At 49.5% G+C, this 20,717-nt stretch overlaps 1 protein-coding gene across 2 annotated transcripts in view; it reads right to left on the bottom strand.

Moving 5' to 3' along the window:
• Positions 1-20,717, bottom strand: part of PTPN11 (protein tyrosine phosphatase non-receptor type 11) — a 581,214-nt gene that overhangs the window by 89,433 nt on the left and 471,064 nt on the right. The gene's annotated exons all lie outside the window — the stretch shown is intronic.

Here is a 20,717-nt window from a genome sequence, read left to right on the forward strand (position 1 = left end):
GGCCTCTAAGCTTTGGAACGCGCTTCCTGTGCATATTCGATCTTTAGAAGATCTTCTTGTTTTTAGAAAAGCTGTTAAATCATATCTCTTCCCTCTGCCTTATTAAAACTTCCCTACTCTCTCTTTTCTGTTAGTTATGTGACTTTCTCAGTTATAGCGCCGGGACGCCCCTTTGCTGGGGCAGCTGTGCGCTCAAAAATCAAATTAACATAACATAACATAACATCTGAGGGGTGAGGCCTGCGTGCCAGGGGGGAGCTGGGGCCTTGATTCCTTCGGGGCTCCGGGCCCTCCGGTGCATCAGGACAGATTGAGGCGGCAGAAAAACGGCCAGAGTGGCGGAGGTGACGACGGAAGTGCCCCTGGACATAGCAGTCTCCCCTGCCTATGGCAACAGCTGCGTGAATTCTGACGGCGGGGCCCGTGACCCGTGGGTCCCATCGAAGAGGTGAGGCCTGCTTGCTGTGGGAGGGCCGGGGCCCGAACTTCCTGCCTGCCCCGGAGCCCTTTGAACACCGGCAGGGCAGGTATCCTGGAGGGCAGCAACGGAGCGCGGTGCTCCCCCCCCCATGCCCCACCCACCCAGTGAGGGCAGCAACAACTCGCCCCCCCCCCCCGACACCTGTAGGGGGGTGCTACGACCCGTCAGCACCGCCCCATAATTACTGGCAGGGGACACCTTGACTAACTACAGACCACTGCCCCCATAAGGCGGTTGATACCCGGGCAGGGCAGACGGCGACCGGGGCATACGACGAGCTCCCAACTCAACTCCCCCCCCCCCTCCCCGCTGACGCTTATACCAAGGATTTTGAGGGGAGTACGCCATATCGAGCGGGGGCCTATATTGTCCACCAAACAACGAACTGCTAAGAAACCCACGGTAGCAGGCAGCATCTCGCAGCAACCTCCTCCGACAACCCTGTGCATCACCATGACGGGCAGAGGCCCACGGAATCATAACACGCAAGTCAGATTGGATAAGTATGCCTATGGGAAGGACTTTCCGCCGCTGCCAGAAGGGAAGGACTCCTCAGGGAAGGCAGCAGAGGACGATGCTTCCAAAAAAGTGACTCTGGAGGATATAATGGCGGCACTTACCAGCGTTCAGACCACGGTGGGTTCCATCTCTACAAATGTGTCCTTGTTGAGGGCAGACTTTCAAAAAATCACAACTTGAGTCACGGAGGTTGAGCAGGTCACGAAAACCTTGGCTGTAGACACGGCTGCGCTGCAAAAAACAGTATCGCGCCTCGAAATGGAGAATAAAATATTGGCGGAGAAGCTGGACGACCAAGAAGGGCGCTCGCGTAGAAATAACGTACGTATTCTTGGATTTCCGGAGAGTGAGGGCATTCCAGCGATGGATCTATATGTGGAGGACCTAATAAAGTCCAGGCTGCAACCAAAGGCACTCTCTACTTTCTTTTCCGTGGAACGGGCCCACAGAGTGCCAGGTGGACAGCCTAAACCGGGAGCGCCCCCTCGACCAGTTCTCGCACGCTTGTTCAACCTCCGGGACAGGAATGTAATCCTGCAAACTGCGAGAATATCCCCGCAGATCCGTCTACAAAACTCATCGGTCTCCCTCTTCCCGGACTATACTGCGGCGGTCTCACGGCACCGTCGTAGTTTCCTAGAGGTGAAAAAGGCATTGAGAGCCAGAGAAGTACCTTACTCAATGTTATTTCCAGCAAAATTGAGAGTCGTAGCAGAAGGGAAGACGTGGTTCTTCGAGACGCCAGAGGAGGCTCATGATTGGCTGGAGGGCTGGCGGCGAGTGGAGGGACCACGTCGCGGAAACAAAGGCCAACGCCGTCGGACCGACAACAAAGAGTCAAGCAGCCAAGAATACCACCAATCCGAAGAGGACAATTCGCAGAGGGAGGACACAGAAGACCTCGGCAATGGGTGAACCGGACCAGCGGGAAGTGGATTATATAATAGACACCTGTGTGTAAATAGCATTGCAGACGAACCGACTCTGGACACCGGGCTGATGCAGGCCCTGATGAGTAGAGGAGGTCACACTCTCCTCGGACTTCTTACCCCCTTCACGCAAGTACACTGTTTTGGCCTGGGGTGAAGCACTCCGCTATGTTGAGGTGGCGGGCAGTTCGAAGTCCGCCGGGCAGGGAGGCAGGGAGGGGGGATGGACTGAGGGGTTGGGTAGTTAAGGTTTTGTGTTTCTTTGTTATCATTTGCATCGGAAATGGCACTATAGCGTGGTATGTTCGGACTGACAGATCCCCGCATGACATGACTGGGTTACAGCTCACATACATTTTCTACCACACTGATGGCGACAGACACCCCACTGGTTGATGCCCAGGACACGACCCCCGAGGTTCCAGTAGCCCCTCTCATAGTACTTACTTGGAATGTACATGGATTACGGGACAAAATTAAAAGAGGGCTGGTACTACGGGCCCTGAAGCGTCAAGCTCCCACATTAGCACTCCTGCAAGAAACACACCTCACGGGCGCGGCATGTAAGGCTTTAGATAGATGGGGGTACAAGATGCTGGTGCACTCCGAATTTTCATCAGGATCTAGAGGGACGGGTATTCTGCTGCGAACTCTCCCTTTATAGTGCTGCAAACCAGGAAAGACGATCAGGGAAGGTTACAGGGTCAGTGGGAAGGCAGGCCCATTAATGTGATTTCAGTATACATCCCCCTGGCACTCCAAGCAGTGGCATTCTCAGCCCTCAGTGAATTTTTGTTGTCCCTGTCAGAAGATGACCTTCTTATTGGGGAGGATTTTAATGCCACGATGGACGCCAGCGTAGACCGGCATCCAGTGAGGACAATGACACCGGGGGTCACCCGCTTACGAAGCTTCACGGAAGCGTTGGGGCTGATAAATGCATGGAGGCATACCCATCCCGCAGAGCGACAATACATATTTCACTCCACTGTGCACAATAGTTTATCTAGGATAGATTATTTCCTGACCTCAGAGACTAGTCTGCATCATATTGACAACATTGAAATCGGACATAGGGGTATATCGGACCATTCACCTGTTGTATTAACATACTCTTACCACCACACTTCCCGCAAGGGGCTCTACCCTATTTATCCAGGATACTTGCAGGTCCCGCAGATTCGTAGAGAAATCCGCAAGGCCACCAAATATTTCTTTGCGGAAAACGTTACATCTGTTGACTCACCGTCGGTTCTATGGGAGGCCTATAAGGCAATTCTCAGGGGACAGGCGATAGCCTCCATGACGGGCTACAAGCTAGAGAAGCAGCAGGACTTCACAGCCTTAGAGCTGGAATTAAAAGCAGCTGACACTGATCATATGGCTGACCCAACACCCGCCTCGGCACACACCTTACACCTAAAGCAACAACAATACAGGGAGCATCTCAGGCAGGAGACAACGTCGGCCCTCTCAGCGACCAGGCATAAAATTTACGATGTTGAGGATAAAGCAGGGAAGCTGCTAGCCTGGCTAGATAGGCGAGAGCGTGACACCAGGACTATAGCACAACTGCGGAGGGTCATCTCATATCTCACCCGCGGGCCATAGTGCAAACGCTAGCCGGACATTTCCATGCACTCTACACATCGTCTTCGAGTACGTCGGAGGCTGAAGCAGCGGCCTCTATAAAAGACATAGCAATGCCTACGCTCACGCAGGAGGCTTCCTTGGAGCTCGAGGCAGATCTCACGAAGGAAGAGTTGCATGCTGCTATCCGATCACTGCAACCGGGTAAAGCACTGGGACCCAATGGGATCCCGATAGAATTGTACAAACTCACGGCAGACACTATTTGTCCACACTTGCTTAAAACGTTCACCGACAGCCTGGGTAGAGGTCAACTGCCGTTGGACCAAGGAATGACCACAATAGTGACTAACCCGAATACCGGGAAGCCACCGTCTGAGTGTACCTCCTATCGCCCAATCTCGCTGCTCAACGCGGATGCGAAAGTACTGGCTAAAGTGCTTGGAAATAAACTGCTAATGCACCTTTCGCACTTAATCCATCCAGATCAGTCAGGCTTTATGCCAAATAGGAATACAGCACTCAACCTCAGACGACTGCATGGTGCGTTGGCTCGGGCGCACACCCTGTCGAAGCCATCGGCAGTCATATCCCTGGATGCGAGAAAGACCTTCGACATGGTGGAATGGAGCTACCTCTTTGCGGTTCTACCACACTTGGGCTTTGGCCCAAAGTTCTGTGCCTGGATCCGGCTCCTGTATGCTGAGCCTCTGGCGTGTGTGGCGGTGAATAGGCACCTGTCAGACGCTGTGCCGCTGGCGAGGGGGACACGTCAGGGATGCCCCATGTCGCCGCTTCTTTTTGCACTAGTGTTAGAGCCCCTCGCGGCGTCGATTGAGACCCCTTTGTTACAGGGTATTCGATGGGCGGAGGACTGGGATGACCGAATTTCCCTATATGCCAACGACATTCTGGTGTACCTTACAAATCCTGAAAGTTCCATACAAATACTACTTGAGATATGCGACGCTTTTGGGAAAATTTCTGGATATACTATAAATTGGTCCAAATCGGTCTTATACGTACTGAAGAGACCTGCACCGCGACTCCCCCCGGACTGCCCACTAATGGTATCCCAGGACTCCTTTAAATACTTAGGTATTCATATAACGGCGGACCCTGCGGGCTTTTTCGCAAGGAACCTAGCGCCCCCATGCAACACTTATGGAGAGATGTGTTGCACTGGGAATCGCTCCCCCTGACACTGCTGGGAAAGGCGGCGTTATTTAAAATGATGGCCCTACCCAGGTTCTTATACGCTCTTGAGAACACACCGTTCCCAGTACTATCGAAATACTTTAAACAAATAGCAGCGCTGGTGTCCACGCTCCTATGGGGCAACAGACCGGCGCGCATAGCGCAAGCAAACGGAGGATGGTATGACGGTGGCATTACACTCCCCAGCGTTCACTTGTATTACTGGGCAGCACACCTCAAGATTATCAATCACTGGATACACGCCCCTCAGGCTGATCCAGCATATAAGGCAGATAGGGCGCAGTTTGGCACAGGAAATATGCTGGTGGCCCTATATAATAAAGGACAAGCTATGAAATTGGAGGGGCCGACAAAACACACAGCCATGCTAAATGCACACAGCGCAAACACGGCTGGGATGGAGGGGGATTATTACCAAACTTACCCCACTTTGGGACGCTAGACGACTGGGGACATTGAGGAATAGCAAGGGGTTTGAGAGATGGGATGACATAGGTATCTCCACAGAGGGTGACCTGTGGGACAAGGGACGGTCATCCCATTTGACCGGCTGAGACAGCATTATGAACTTGCACCTACCGAGACCTTCCGGTACATACAAATACACAACGCACTTTTAGCAGTACTACCGCAAGACACTGAAGTACCTGAAGCCTCCCCCCTAGAAGACAGGCTGCTCACAGACTTCATGCCAAAACGCGCCACATCTTTCACCTACCGCAAGCTGGTTAATAACCTGCCGGACCCCACTAAGACACTGAGAGACAGGTGGGCGGCGGATATTGGAGACATGGACGAAACAGAATGGCAGGAAGCCTTAGCCTCACCCAAAGAGGTGGGTATCCCGACAAGACTCAAGCTTGTACAACTCACGATTTTACACCGCACATACCTCACCAGGGACACACTACACAAAATAGGCAGGGCACAACATCCGTATTGCCTCAGGGGGTGTGGGGACGAAGGCTCTTTCTTTCACACGTTATGGGACTGTCCACTGATAATAGACTACTGGCGGAAGATACTACGAACAATATCACAGACTATGCGTGTCTCACTGATGCCAGAACCACGCAGATGCCTTCTTAATGTGTGGGAGCCCAATGACCTATCGCGACCCGGGCAGACATGGGTAACATTGGGCCTCATGGTTGCAAAACGTAACATAGCACAAAAATGAGGGGCTGCTGAGCTGCCGTCGTTGGCGGCTTGGTGTAAGGACATGGACATCACTATGTTGACAGAGAGAACTGTGTACATGAACCGGAAATGCCCCCGGAAATGGACCATAATATGGGCAGCATGGAACACGTACAGGGGGAACATCTGCGAACCAATAGCGGACTCTGATGAGAGGAGTTCAGATGAAGAACTTGGGGAGGAATAAGGGAGGTGGGTTGGTAGGGCCAATTTTAGTTAGTACACTGAACGGCTGGTGGGTGGTGGTAGACGACGAGGATTTGTGACTAGAGCTGTTTCAGCATATTGTAACCTTTGATGATTCTATGCATGCTGATTGTCTTGCCGATGCTACGAATAAAAATAATAAAAACATAATTTTTTTTAAAAAAGAGAGCGGCTCTACCCAGTAACGTCAGTGGTAAAGACCGCCAATGTTTCACATCGCGGCAAAACTTTGTTAGTGGTTTTATGAGGTTTTCTTCAATAAAATGTGCTGGTTGAGGCGTGATGTAGATCCCTAGCTATTTGAATCCTTTGGTTGCAGTTTGTAGCTTACAGCCTGGCAGTAGCTTCGGGGTTGGGCCGTGGAGGACCTATAGTAATGACTTCGCCCAATTTGTAATGTACCCGGAGACCTTCCTGTATACGGTACAGATGTCCAGTAGACTGACAATGGAATGCGCCGGGGACGTCATGTAGAGCAATACATCATCCGCAAATAGCGAGATGCGGTCTTCCCATCACATTTCCCATCTCATCCCATGAATCATCGGATCCTGCCTTATCCACGCCACCAGCGGCTCGAATATTAATGCAAAGAGGAGCGGCGACAGGGGGCAGTCCTGCTTCGTACCCCTATCCAGTGAAAAGTCTCTCGAGATGCTCCCGTTCGCCACCACCTGCCAGCGGTTTGGTGTATAACAGTTAAATCCACGCGCAAAACTTGGGACCAAAACCTATCCGCTGTTAGACCGCAAATAAAAATGGCCATTCGACAAGGTCAAACGCCATCTGTGCGTCAAAGGAAAGGATTGCTGCATCTTCTTGTATAGTAGCTATGCGGGCCATTAGGCCGCACGAACGCCTTAAATTGAGGGCTGTGTTACGGCCCGGCATGAAGCCCGATTGGTCCAGGTGTATCAGTGTAGCAAGGTGCGGTTGCAGGCGGAGTGCTAACATTTTCGCCAATGTTTTAGCTTCAGCGTTTATTAAGGATATCGGCCGGTAGGTTGTGCATTCCTGCGGAGGTTTACCTTGCTTGTGTATTGCTACAATCGTACATAATTGCTGATCTCTCGGCATTTCCCCTTTGTCTAGACTGTCGTTGTACATATTAAGCATATGGGGCATGATAGATGTGGCTGCCTTTTTGTAAAATTCTACTGGTATTCCGTTGTGCCCCATCGCTTTCCCTGTGTGAAGAGCTCCTAGCGCTAACGTCAATTCGTCAGACGTCCGAGGAGTCTCTAAATCTTACATCTCTGTGTATGACAATGTGGGCAATCTAATGTCGCGGAGAAAGGCAAGGTTGTCTATGGTAGCTGTGGGTGTATAGCCTTTCTCATAGTGGGCCGCGAGCGTGTCCACTATTCGTTGTGGGTCTGCAGTAGAAGGGCCATCTTCTAAGTCTAGTTATGGTACCCAGCGGTTGGCTCTCTCCCGTCTTTCTAGCCAAGCCAGAAGCCTACCCGCCTTGTCCCCTATTTCGTATATTGTGTGTTGCGTTGCAGTGTTTCGAGCTTTGGCCGCCTCCCATGTGCATGCCCTGTATTCCTGGTTGCCAGCGTTAGATCATGTGCTGTGGTGTCATTAGTGTTTTCAGCGTGGGCAGTCTGAGCCCGCAACACTCCCTGTTCTAGGGTGTCTAGGTGTTGTCGTTGCTCTCACTTATGTCTGGTAATTAACTAGATGGTGTGACCACGTATCACTGGTTTGTAGGCCTCCCATAAGGTGGTTGGGAATGCTACTGACTGCTCATTCTCAAAAAAATATTGCCCTGTGGCCTTTAAAAGTCTCTTACCGATCTTTGGGATCTTAAGATATACGGGGAAAGATTTGTCTCCGGCCTGGGATATGTGATGTGTAAGTAATTTGAACCGGTGAGTGGTCCGAGATGCCCCTGGGTAAATGTAGTATCTCAAGGAGTCTCCCCGGAGTCGTCACAAGTGTGAAAATATAATCTATTCTCGAGAAACTATTGTGGGCGGCTGAGTGGAAAGTATATTGTCGTTCAAGTGGGTATCTGGAGCGCCAGACATCAACGAGTCCCAGCGCGTCTACAAACTCCTTCAATGTATGATTAATGCTAGTAGGGTTTCTAGGGGGTTTACAATCTATGGTAGCGTCCATCGTGGCATTAAAATCGCCTTCCATGATCAGTTCTCCCTGCGGGAGGTTCAACAAGAATTTTCCCAAGGCAGGGAAGGTCGTTTGGTGGAATGTAAACCAAAACTAAGTTAAAAATAGTCCCCCCCACTGACAAGATATTGCTGCAAAACGGCCCTGACGATCTTTTGACAATAAGAGGAAAGCTTTAATGTATCAGTATCGCCTGCCCCCCCCTCACCCCCTCCCCCCTCCAGGAACCAGAGGTAAATGCAGAGAAGGCCATCATCTTGAAGCCCCATCTGTCCAATGCTTTACAGGCCGGCCCTATCAAGTGAGACTCTTGAATCAGTGCCACTGTAGGGCCTTGCGTTGAAGATATTGGAGGACCAGCCCTCTCTTTATCATATCACCTAGGCCGTTGATGTTCCAAGGTATGATAGGCAGGAGGGCCTAGTGAATCGGGAGTCAGCGAGTGGGTGCCCGTTATGTCAGGATGTGTCAATGTGTGTGTGCCATGTGAAAGTGTTTTAGTCAACCAGTGCAATGTGGTGAGCAACATGTAGATCAACATTACATAGCATATAGTACCTTCTAAAAGTTCGTGGATCTGAACAGCAAAAACAATCCGCAAACTTTGTCCCAATCCCCTCCCTCCTCCCTGCCCGGCGGTTCAGAACTGCCATCACCCCAACTGAGCAGAGTGCTTTAACCCCATAACTTGTACTGTGGTAAGGGGGGTGAGTCTTTCGGTGACCCTCAAAAGTCTCTCCCTGGAATGTATATCCTGCCACGGCCACCACCATGTATAGCCTGTTCATACCTGCAAGGAGCGCCTTCCTACGCCCCAGCATCCTAGGTCAGTCACACCCTTACATTTAGTTCTTGCAATATGAGACTTGTCTTTTCGGTGGTCCATGATGGCGATAGCGGTCCCCCTTCCCGGCATACAGACAGCAGGGATTGTAGCATCGATTGTGGGTCTGTTCATCAAAGTATGCTCAGTCTCCCGATTCACTGTGCTCTCTGTTCTTGGATGATTGTGATTCCGTCACTACTTGTTGCTGATGTTTACCTGATATCCTGGATCTTGCACCTGGGCGCCATCCCTCCAACCACTCTTGGGCCTGTTCTGGTGTCGCGAAAAAACAGGTCTTTCTCTCTGCCTCCACTCTCAGTTTTGCTGGGAAAAGCATCGAGTACTTAAGTTCTCTGGCACGCATCTCTTTCTTCACTTCTAGGAAGTTATGTCTCTGTTTGGTAATTGCAGCTGTGTAGTCTGGATAGAGTGTGACAGCACTGTTGTCGATCCGGATTGGGGGGGGGGCTATTCTTGCCGCCTGCCGCCTGCAGAATTGCGTCATGGTCCCAAAAATTGAATATGCACGCCAAAATTGGTCTGGGGGGGGGCCTGGGCGCGGTCTCCCACCTGGAACGCGATGTGCCCTCTCTAATTAGAAGAAGCTGGACAGGCCCGCTGTTGCAATTGGTTGTTAATTGGGTCTTCCATAAAGAGGTCTAGGTCTGGTCCACCTGTATTTTCCGGCACGCCAACGAGTCGCACAGTGTTGCGTCGTTAGCGGCCTTCCTGATCGTCCAGTTTACCCATGATTAGTTTGTTATCTGCTTCCAGGCGTCTTACTTGTCGTTGCAGGGTAGCCGTGGAGAGGGCAGCCGCTGTAGTTTCGACCTCTACCATTCTTTCAGTCCTTTTAGAAAAGTCTGCCCGTATTAGGGAGATATCTGTGGCGATCGTACCAATGGAGGATTGGACTGTTTGCAGGGAGGCCAGTACATCCCTCAGTGTGACCTCATCTACTTTATCCGCTGCAGGGGAGGCTGCACGGGCAACGCTCGTCTGTGATGTCTCTGACGGTTCTTTATTATGTGCATATTCGCCGCTGCCTGCTGTGCGATTTTCCATCACATGCGGCCTACCGGGTTTCCTACCAACTCCCCTAGTAGCGTCGATTATAATTGGTGGGAGGGTGTACTTATGTTCCTGGCGCAGTGGAGTCCCAAAATCTGTGCTCGGCCACGTGCCTACGCAATGCAGGGCTTACTCAGAAGCGTCTCTCGTTTATGGCCTCACAGCACCCTGTAGCGGTAGGTGGCGGGAGGGGGAAACCCCCATGCAGTGAGCAGGTTGTGATGTGGGTCTGGTGATGTCTGCTCCGATTGTTCGGCAACTTCCAGTACCTACTCAGGTAGGGGACCCCCTGTCACAGTGTGTAATTACGAGCTGTATCAGTCATCAGTGCTAGCCTTTGGAGCAACGCAACACAAGCGGCCAATCAGACTGCTTCCTCTCAGTGGGCCCTCGGATGGTGACAGGCGATCTTACAGCAGCTCTGGCGCTATGGATTACAGGCCTCTTCGTTCACCGGGGCCTCAGTCTACACCGTCATTCTCTTTTCCAGCGCCAGGCCGTATTTCCTGTCCACCGGGGGTTTTTATCTTCGGAATTCAATCGGGCCTGTATTCACGTTCTCTGAGGACCCAGGAGCGATCGTGGATCCCTCACGCAGCTCCCCTTTGTCTTTTTGGCGGCAGCAGGGGCAGACGCTCCCGCGTGTCGTCCTCCACCTCAATTACGAGTCTTCAGGTGCATCTCCGGTAGGGATATTAACTCTTCATGGCTCCCCAGTTGCATCTTGGGCTGCCCAGCAATGCACTTCCGCGGGCCAAGAAAATACACGAGGCCCTGGTCTCAGCGTGGTATGTAGGATGCAGTCAGACCGTCGTTCATTAGACAGCTGCCGCCGCGTATCCTGGACTCTGAAGCAGCACAATCTATTCCGCAGGCGTAGCAGAACCAGATCCGTTCGGTTACAGGGACAGGATAAATAACCGAATTTACAGGGAGAAACTCCAGTGGTCCCGGAGCTCGTTTAGGCTGCGGCCATCATGCTCGGCTGCTAGCCACGCCCCCATAATGTCCATATTTTTGACAGATTTCTCAAAACTACCTCAGTCTTCAAATTAGTTATTTTCAGTGCAAGAGAGTCTTTCCTATATTCCTCCCTACGTTTCAGAAGACTATAATTAACAGCCAGTGTAGGAGCATCCAGATCCGATGAAGACTCCTGCAGAGACTCACCCCGAGGCCATAACCAAAGAAGCAGTTGAGTCAATGGCCAAGGGGTAGTAGACAGGACAGAGACGGACACCGGTAGAAGGGGATTAGTAGGCATTAGTTCAATTCCCTCTGGGTCCCAAAGCAGCTCGTGGAAAAGCAGGGTCATGGACCCCCTGTTCGAAAGCAGATAATCCAGGTCTTCCAGCTGAGTAGTTGTCCTAGGACCGATATACGCCTGTAGCCACCATTCAAGCTGGACCAAGCAGAGGGGCATCAGCAGATCTTGAGGCTCCGAAAATGCAGGACATCTCCCAGAGGAATCTAAATGAATGTCCTGATCTTGGTCTTCAATATCGGTTCCTGTACATTAGCATGAAGAACAGGAAAAGCTGAATCTCCTGAAATAGCAGCCTTCTCCTCAGAAGAGGTCTGTAGGGTATGTACCTGTGGGTTCTCCTTCTCTCCCGTTGGCCTTTCACAGAGTCAAATAGGTCACAACCCCACTCCCTTCCGCTGGGCCCCAGAGACGTCCGCCCGGTAAGGGATATTTATCCGTCCCCAGAATAAGGGGTTCAGGCCACAGGGAGATAGAAATTAATAAAGCAGGACTTGTGCTAACTGATATCTCTGTCGAGACTGGTGCTGCCATCAGGGGAATTGTATAAAAGACCACCCTACTGGATGTAGCATCAGGAGACACATTCACGCTGGATATAGCATCAGGAGGCACGCCCTCACCACCATTACCCCTCGTAGTACTGAGAAGAGGAGATATATGGGCATCCAAGGTCCTCTGAGAGTACATAGTCACCACTCCAGCACCTGCTCCTGTTGCTCCCATGGAAGGGAGTGTTATACCTGGGTCGGTAGGCAGGTCTGACCAGTCCCCCCCAAGTTTCGCTACCTGGTTCAAGCATGCCCAGATCTGCACCAGAGGTACCCGAAGTGTGGGGGGCAGCAGGGTGAACAGAATCTCTGGGTTCACCTGAGCTGTTGACTTTATTGGTAGCTGTCTTACCCAGCAAAAGACGCTTCCTCCATGTTCTTCGCGGGGTGGAAGGGCTGAATATAATAGGCCGCCCACCCCTCCTTGCTGCACCCTTAACCACAGCTTCACCCAAATAGAATAAATCACCGCTGAAAAAGCAGTTACCAACAAGAGGATCCACAAAGAGACAGTCTCATACGATTCCCCTTTAAACAGCTCCACGTGGGATTGATGCTCCACAAGAAGCTGCAACAATGTAGCAGTACGTCTGGCAGTCTGTCCGACAGCCACAGAAGAGAGTGCAGCGAGTAAAAGTAGAAATGCAGTCCCGCAGTCTCTTCAATCCCACAGGTACCACAAAGTTGCCTTGGTAGCCGGCTCAATGCTTTCCCGTAGGACTGCCGAACGACCTCAAGTCGGAAAGGGATGTCACCCCTCTGCTTCTTATTGGACCAAGGGAAACGTCAATTCTGCTCAGCAAGTCGCTACCACAGACCAGCCTGAGCAGATCCACCCGGGTCACAATGCAAACACAAAATGAGCCAGCAGATCCACAGACCTTATGTGCACGTCAAATGCACCCCTTTGGAGTCGACCTAACCGGGACTAGCCGCGAGCCGCCATCATGGACCGCTATAGATCAGGTGGCACAACAGCCAGTTTTCAACACCCAGCCATTCTCAATCATCTGATCTCGAGTCTGATATATGTCGACTTGACTGACTTCTCCTTGGCTTTTATTCGTTCTTTCAAGAGGTATCCCTAATCTCCTTTGATGTCTTAATGCATAACATTCTGATCACCCCTAAATTTCCAATTCTGTACCTTTGTTGCCCACAGACTTCTCTTTTTCTACAAAGACATTGTTTATCCTTTCCCCCATTGTGGCACAATGGTTTGGTCCTGAAGTGCTGTACTTGGTAACTGCTGAGATGGGATGCATGTCAGAGCTCTGCCTCACCAACAGTGAGGGATTGTGGTAAAAAATGTTTACACATATGTTCCACTGAATTCACTGTGTGCCCTGTTTCGACTCACACTAGGAAGTTATCAGTTTGGGATATTGGCATATGCACTTGTGAATAAAGGACAAGTTACTTACCTTCGGTAATGTCTTATCTGGTGGAGACATGATCTAGCCGCAGATTCCTTACCTTTGAACTTCCAAGCGTCAAGCTGGATCCGGATGATTTTTCTCAGCAGTACCCCGACCGACTCCACCTACCATTGCGGTAGGTGAGGTCAGTCAACTCCATGTGACGTCGTCGGCATGGTGTTCGTTGTAAACATACCAATTAAGTCAACAAAAGGGTTGAAAAAAGCTTGTAAAAAATTGACAGGGGTAGCTCTCTTCAACGGTTCGGCGCTGGCTGGCGCAGAACGAAAATAAATGATGTCAGCACGCCGGAGTGGAGGTTATATTGACGATGAGGATGTCATGACGACGATAAACACAGCACCAACATCACGTGAAGTCGACCAACGCCACCTACCAGCGCGCAGGGGTACTGCTGAGAAAAATCTGGATCCAGTCTGACGCCTGGAAAGTCATAGGAAAGGAATCTGCGGCTAGATGTCTCTATCAAAAGGAGAATATTCTCTGGTCTCCAGGAGTTTTTCTCTCTACAAAGCACAGCTATTCTACTCTGTCAGCCACTTGTGTAGTGCCAAAGTAGCATGCAGTGGTGGCTACGGCCTATCAAGCCTCATGTCAATAACACAATTATAGCCTGCCACATACTATGCTGTGTTCCCAGCATCAAATAAACAACTTTTCACTGTTTGTAGTAATAAACCAGGTTAAATATTTGGAGGATAAACACATACCAATATCACCATTTAACATTAACTTTCACAATGAAACATTTTCCATCTGCATCTACTATGTCCTTGCGTACCTGTAGTGGGACCCCTGGTTTTTCCCATATCAAATCAGCACAGGCATAGATGCAAAAACTAGTTGGAAATACTTTGCCCATCCATCTAACACAGTTTCACAATCTGAGATCCAATCAAAAGCAATTTCCTTGAATTGTTTGGTAGCCACCGGCATACCCCTGACATATGGGTATCATCATAATCAGGACATTTGTGGGGGTTATTAGTCTTGCTGTCTCTGCCTATGCAAAGGCACTGCTATAAATAGGGGTGTTCATTGCTCCAGTATAACGATGTAAGGTAAGCACTGCAGGATACAAGAGATGTTCCCAATGCTGCAGTGCACTACTCAATCTATTCGCATACAGTTCTATGGCTATATTCCCATCTTTGTGATGCAACCATAATACTGCTGTGCTCCATTCCACCAACTCCTCCCCAAAAACCTACCAAGCCCAGTGTTAACTTGGTGAACAATAAATCAAGTCATAATCAACCAGAGGAGAGACATTCATTCCTCACACTGGTAGCCAACTGATGTACCAAGCAGGATAGTAAAGATACTCCTCCTTAGGAGGAAAGAGAACCGGAGTGCACTCTGATTTGCGAAAAGATCTGTGTACCAAAATTGCCTTGCCCACCAGGGAGTGATAAGAATTATGCGGCACGGCTACCGTTTTATTTTTGGGAGAACTCGAGGAATGAGAGGAAACAGGGGGAAAGCGTAGGCAAATTTTCCTGTCCAGGAGAGCAGGAAAGGGTCTCCCCATGATCCCAGCTGAGGAGCCCTGCTTGCGTAAAAGGTGCACTTTTTGTGTAGATCGAACGTTGGAAAGCCCCAAGACAGGAAGACCATCTGCAACATCTGGTCGTTGAGCTCCCATTCGTGGCACAGTTTGGACACCCTGCTGAGAGAGTCGTTTCACTGTTTGTGGACTCCTGGCACGTGTTCCACTCGGAGTGAAATTTGGTAGAGGAGAAGCCATTCCTAAATCTCTTGCCCTTTAAGAGAGAGAACCTGAGATCTTGTGCCACCCTGTTTCTGGAGATAAAACATGGTGTTGTCCGTCCGGACCAGAACTGGAGATCCCCGAATCCGAGGCCAGAATGCTTTGAGGCCCAAGAACACTGCTCTTAACTCCAGAAGGTTTATGTAGCATTTTGATTCCTGTTTGGACCATTTTCCGTGCACTTGAAGCTCTTGGAGGTGAGCTCCCCTGCCCTTCATGGACGCATTCGATGTCATCACAAACTGAGGAGTTGAGTGAATGAAGGACAGGCCCCGAGTCATCTGCCACCAAGACATGGCGTTTTTCATAGCCGCCAAGATTTGAATCGTGTCGTTGAATGACCCCTTGGATTGAACCCATTGAGTGTCCAATTGCTCCTGGAGGGGCGCATAAGAAGACGGCAGTTCGGAATTAGTTGAATGCATGAGGACATCATCTCCTGCATAGATTTGTACTTTCTGACAGAAACGGACCTTCTTGACGATAAAAGGCTTGTCATTGGAGTAGTGTGGCTCACTGGTTAGAGACGGCAGACCCGAGAGCAGAGGACGGCCCGGGACCAGGGTTCGATTCCCGACGCGGCAGGTTTCTGGACCAGGGTCAGCGGACTCGATAATTCTCTCGCCTCGGTGCCCACTCTGATCAGCGATCACACTCGGCAACTCTGGGCACTAGCTTGCCTCATCTTCACTAACGGCCCCACCAGACCGCCGGGGATGCCTGGTCTCACCCTGGAGATACCCATTAAGGGACCATCTCTCAGGGAAGCCAGGAAGGGTTTCGCAGCGGGCGAAGCGCGGAGGTACCCCTTCGGGAGTGATTCCAGCGCTATATAAGCACATAATTAATTAATTAATTAATTCGCTGGAGACGCGAGACCCTTTTGCGAGTTGGAAAAGCTTTGCCGAGATTTGTATCGATGCAAGCTCCTAGGAAAGTCAGAGAATTGGAAGGAATGAGAGATGACTTTTCTAGATTGAGGTGGAGACCCAGAGACTGGAAGAGATTCTGGCAAGTTTGAGTAAAGTTCTTGGCTGCCTGAAAAGAAGTAGTTTTTATCAACCAATCGTCCAGGCAGGAGAATACCTGGTGACCTGAGCGCCTCAGAAAGGCAGCTATTGGTGCCATGCATTTGGGGGCCGACTTCAAACAGAAGAGAAGCACTCTGAACTGATAATGGCACTTCGAACCTGAGATATCTTCAATGCTTGAGGGGAATGGGGATGTGAAAATAAGCATTGAGAAGATCGAGAGATGACAGATAATCCTCTTTTTCCATAAGAAGAAGGATGTCCTGCAGAGACAATATCTTGAAAGATTGTTTTTTGATGAATTTGTTCAGTAACTGGAGTTCCAAGACCTGCCTCCATTTTCCTGTCTTCTATAAGATTAAGAAGAAGTGGGAATAAAACTCCTGATTGCACTGACGTAAGGGTACCTTTTCTATGGCACGCTTGGAGAGAAGAACTTTTATTTGCCTCTTGATATCTGGCAGATGATGATGTAGTACCTTCGGAGGAGGGGTAGTGAGAGGATACTGAACAAGCTCTAGGGTATGACCGCAACGGAAGACATCCAAAACCCATCTGCCGACGAGATGGCTGTCCAATTTTTTAAGAATTTGAGTAAGTTGGTTCAAATTGTTGTGGGACTGTAGCGGGAGGAGGCCTGGAAAATCTCATTGCCTCTTGTTAGAATCATGTTGTCTTCCGGCAGATTGCTGTCTTTTATGACCAGTGGGTCATGAATATGATGATGCAGTGCCGGACCTGTAAGGTTGGTTGTACGCCTGAAAGGATGTTTGAGGGTAGTGCTGGAACCGCTGTTGGAACTGTGGTCTTGATGTGTACTGCCCTCGAACTCTGCCCTGAAAGGACTGGAAACGTCGTTGTTCTAGCGTTGCCAGGGATTTAGCCGTGTCTGTGTCCATTTTTACAGATTGAAGGGCTTCATCTATATGATTTCCAAATAGGCATTCACTGTCAAAAGGCATATCTAGCACCTTAGTCTGAACCTCAGGACAGAAGCTAGTTGCCTTCAGCCACCTCTGACGCCTTAACACTGCTGCTCCTGCCATTTGTCGGAATTAAGTCAAAGAGATGTCCGTTGCAATCTCTATCATCTCAGTTGAAGCTCTTTCCCCTTTCAATTAGATATCTCTTGCTTCCTTTTTCTTATCTTCGGGAAGATGTTCTAGGAGCGAAGAGATGTCCGACTACATCTGTCGGTCGTACCTACCCAGAATGGCCATAGCATTGGCGGCTCTTATAGAAGTGGCTGCCAGGGCGGTAAACCTCTTCCCTATGTTGTCCAGCCAGCGTCCTACTTTATACGGAGGTGCAGACCATTGAGATACTGGATTTTTAGCTCTTCTTTGAGCAGCCTGCATGATTACTGAATCCGATCTAGGATGACCGATGAGGCATGTGGGTAAATTATCTGGTGCTTTGTACTTTTTCTCCAGCTTTAGGATTACTACTGGGAGACTGCATCAGTTTTAGACCCTCCTGCCATATGTAATGCACTATGGGAATTGCCCTAATGGATCGTTGAGTACCTGGCTTAAAGTCATATAAGAAAGGCTTAACTTGTTTAACTGGCATGGGTAGATCAAAGCGCCTCAAGGCACGTTCTAAAAGGTCATGAAAGCTCCCAATGTCAGCAGGGGGAGAGTCTGCAGGAGGTGGGATAGAAGATGACGGTGTTGGAACTACGTAATTATCCCATTTGTCCTGGGTGTCAACATCAGTATTTCTCCTTCCTCTATCTGTTGTTTTCCACGTTTTGTGAATCATCAGGAATAGCGATAGAAGGAGGAAAAACCTTTTCCCTCCTGGGTCTAGGAGTCACTGGTCCTGCGTGTTCCACCAGGGCCTGCTGAGGCGGTGGAGGATGCTGTGGAGCATTTGTCTCAGGAAAGCGTCTATAGTAGTCATTTAGCATGTAACGTAAGTCTGTTACCAATGACACTGGAACGTTAATAGATGGTTCCCTAAAATGGCGAAGATCCTCTTCCTCGTAGGAATAACACTCTTGGAAAGATTCAGGCTGCTAAACGGTAGCCGAGTCAGTGGAAGAATACTCTGCTGCAAAGTTGAATACTCTGCTGCAAAGTATGAGGATGGATTCATGTCCTCTAAGTCATCATCATCAAAGTCCGGACATTTGACTTTTAGCTGGGAAGGACTATATGCAAGTCAAACGCGCTGTCATCCTCAGACTCCTGGAAGTCATGCAAACGTGTAGGTGGCAGCGGAGACATTTTTGAATAATCCTGGATCTTAGAAAGTTCCAAATGGATTTTTTTTCCCGCCGACACCACGACCGTCAGCGGATAGAAGGACAACGTCGTCGACGGAGTGGTCGTAGACGGACAAATTCTCGTCATCAAAGGTCTCGTCATCGGAGATGGTCTCGTCGACAGTGACTCCATTGTCAGAGTTAACTGCGGGCCCGCCAACACAGCTCCCATCAACGTACTGACCGTCGACGTTGTCACTGTCACTGTACCAGCTGTCGAAGGCGAAGGAATCACCTCAGGTCTCACAGAAATAGCGGTCGTTGACGATGCCGTCGACAGATGAGAAGAAAGATCGCTCACAGGTGTAATAGAAGCAGAAACTGGACAGCAGATGATTTTAGAGTTCCTTCTGTCTGCTTTCGGTGGCGTTTCTCTTTTTTCCTGCTTCTCTGATTTTGAACTCTTGGAGTCCCCTTAGTGAGAAGAGGAGCTACCTTCTTTTCGTTTCCTGGAGGAAAAGCTTTTCCTCAATGTCAGAGCCAGATTCAGAAACTGCCTTTTTCTTCTGCAGCCAAAGGATCAGTCTTCCTTCCCTATCCTTGAGGGTTTTGGCCGAGAAGGTGCGGCAGTATTTGCATTCCCTGGGCTTATGGTCAGGGTAGCACCAATAGAGACACTGCTTGTGGGGATATTCTGAGAAATGTCTAGATTTGCCACAAGACTTATAGGGCCTACACAACCCTTTTTTATCTGGCATTATGAAAGTCAAAGAAAGAAATACCTTGAGCTGAAAGCTGGAGGTCAAAAGTTGAAAAAGCCAACTGTCACTGAGCAGAGCTCAGAGAGACTCCCAATCGTACCATGTGCGGTAAGGAGTCTGAGGTGTGATGGCTCTGTGGAGAGGGTTACTCTGAGGTCTCTGCTGTGATTGGCTGAACTTTGGATGTTATAAAATGAGGTTGATAGAGTGCTCAATTGAATTTTCTCTCTATGGAGGTCTATGTATTTCAGTACTACTATTTCTACTGTTACTGTGGGACTCCCACAATGACGACGGGGAAGAATCAAGATTCAAGCATGTGAATCTATAAAAAAAAAACAATACTGCAGAATGATACAGATGTTACTTATGTTTTGAATTCTAAAAATTGCAGTCTCTCACATAAGTCAGACATGTTTATAAAGAGGTCTCCCCTATTCCAGGCCCCAGTTCTGCCAATACCGGTCTGTCCAACCCTTTTGGAGACTTCCTATTGAACAGTGCACAGAAGGTCTAAATCCAATAACGTTGTGTCTACTTTATCTTCTATTACCAGTCTTGTTTCTTGTATGGCAGCCAGGGTGCAGTCCACGGAGCCCGGAGAATTGGGGCCATGCTCATATTGCGAGTAGCTCTGTGATCCCCCCCTTTTATCTCCACCCACAAAATAGAGGAGGAAGTGTGTCACGCTCTAAAGCACATCTTGTTGAAAGTGAGGGGAGGTTAGGGGGAGGGAGAAGGTCCCTTACCCCCACAGCTGTATTCTCGTTCACTAATCCCAGCGCTTGTGCCATCCACGTCTCCCTGACAGGCCTTCAGCATCTCTTGTGTCGCAAGAGGGGATCACACACAGGTCCAAAGAACCTCAAATGGACATGGAGGCAAGATCCACAGACTCCAGTAACTACGCCTCTGTTAGTCACCTCACCCAAAAACAGGAGAATACACCACATTTTTCAACTATGCCACTTCAATCGTGAAGAGACACAAACACCATTTTAAGCTGGGCAGCTCCAGATGAAGCCCCACCCCTGTACTAATGTTGTTGGCCTTCAGTCGTGCAACTGAGCCTTTTCAATCTCAGATGATGCAGAGCAATTACCCCTAGCACGGTGTCCTCATTTCAAGCAGGGAAGGTTGGGTATTGTGTAGGATTATGTTGGATGTCTAGGACAGGGCAGCTGCAGACCTAGGAATCACATCTTCAGCAATGTTGTCAACTAAGCCCCCAAAATAAAGAGAATGAGACATTTTGTATACAAATACTGCAGGCTCAAAAATGTTTACTCCAGTGAGCATTTGCATCTACAAAACAAGCATAGGCAAGCCCAATAGATCTTGCATTTTAGACCTAAATGCTTTGCAAACTGCTTTTGGCAATACTGGGTAGCATATTCAAAATAAAATGGAAGTCACATCAACACTCCTGTGTGTGCCAGTGGATTGATTTAGGTGCCATTTGCTTTCATTTTTTATTTACTGATCTAAGATGGTGGGTGGCATCTGAATCTGTAAAT

Source organism: Lissotriton helveticus, chromosome 11, assembly GCF_964261635.1.
Source record: "Lissotriton helveticus chromosome 11, aLisHel1.1, whole genome shotgun sequence".
NCBI lineage: Eukaryota > Metazoa > Chordata > Amphibia > Caudata > Salamandridae > Lissotriton > Lissotriton helveticus.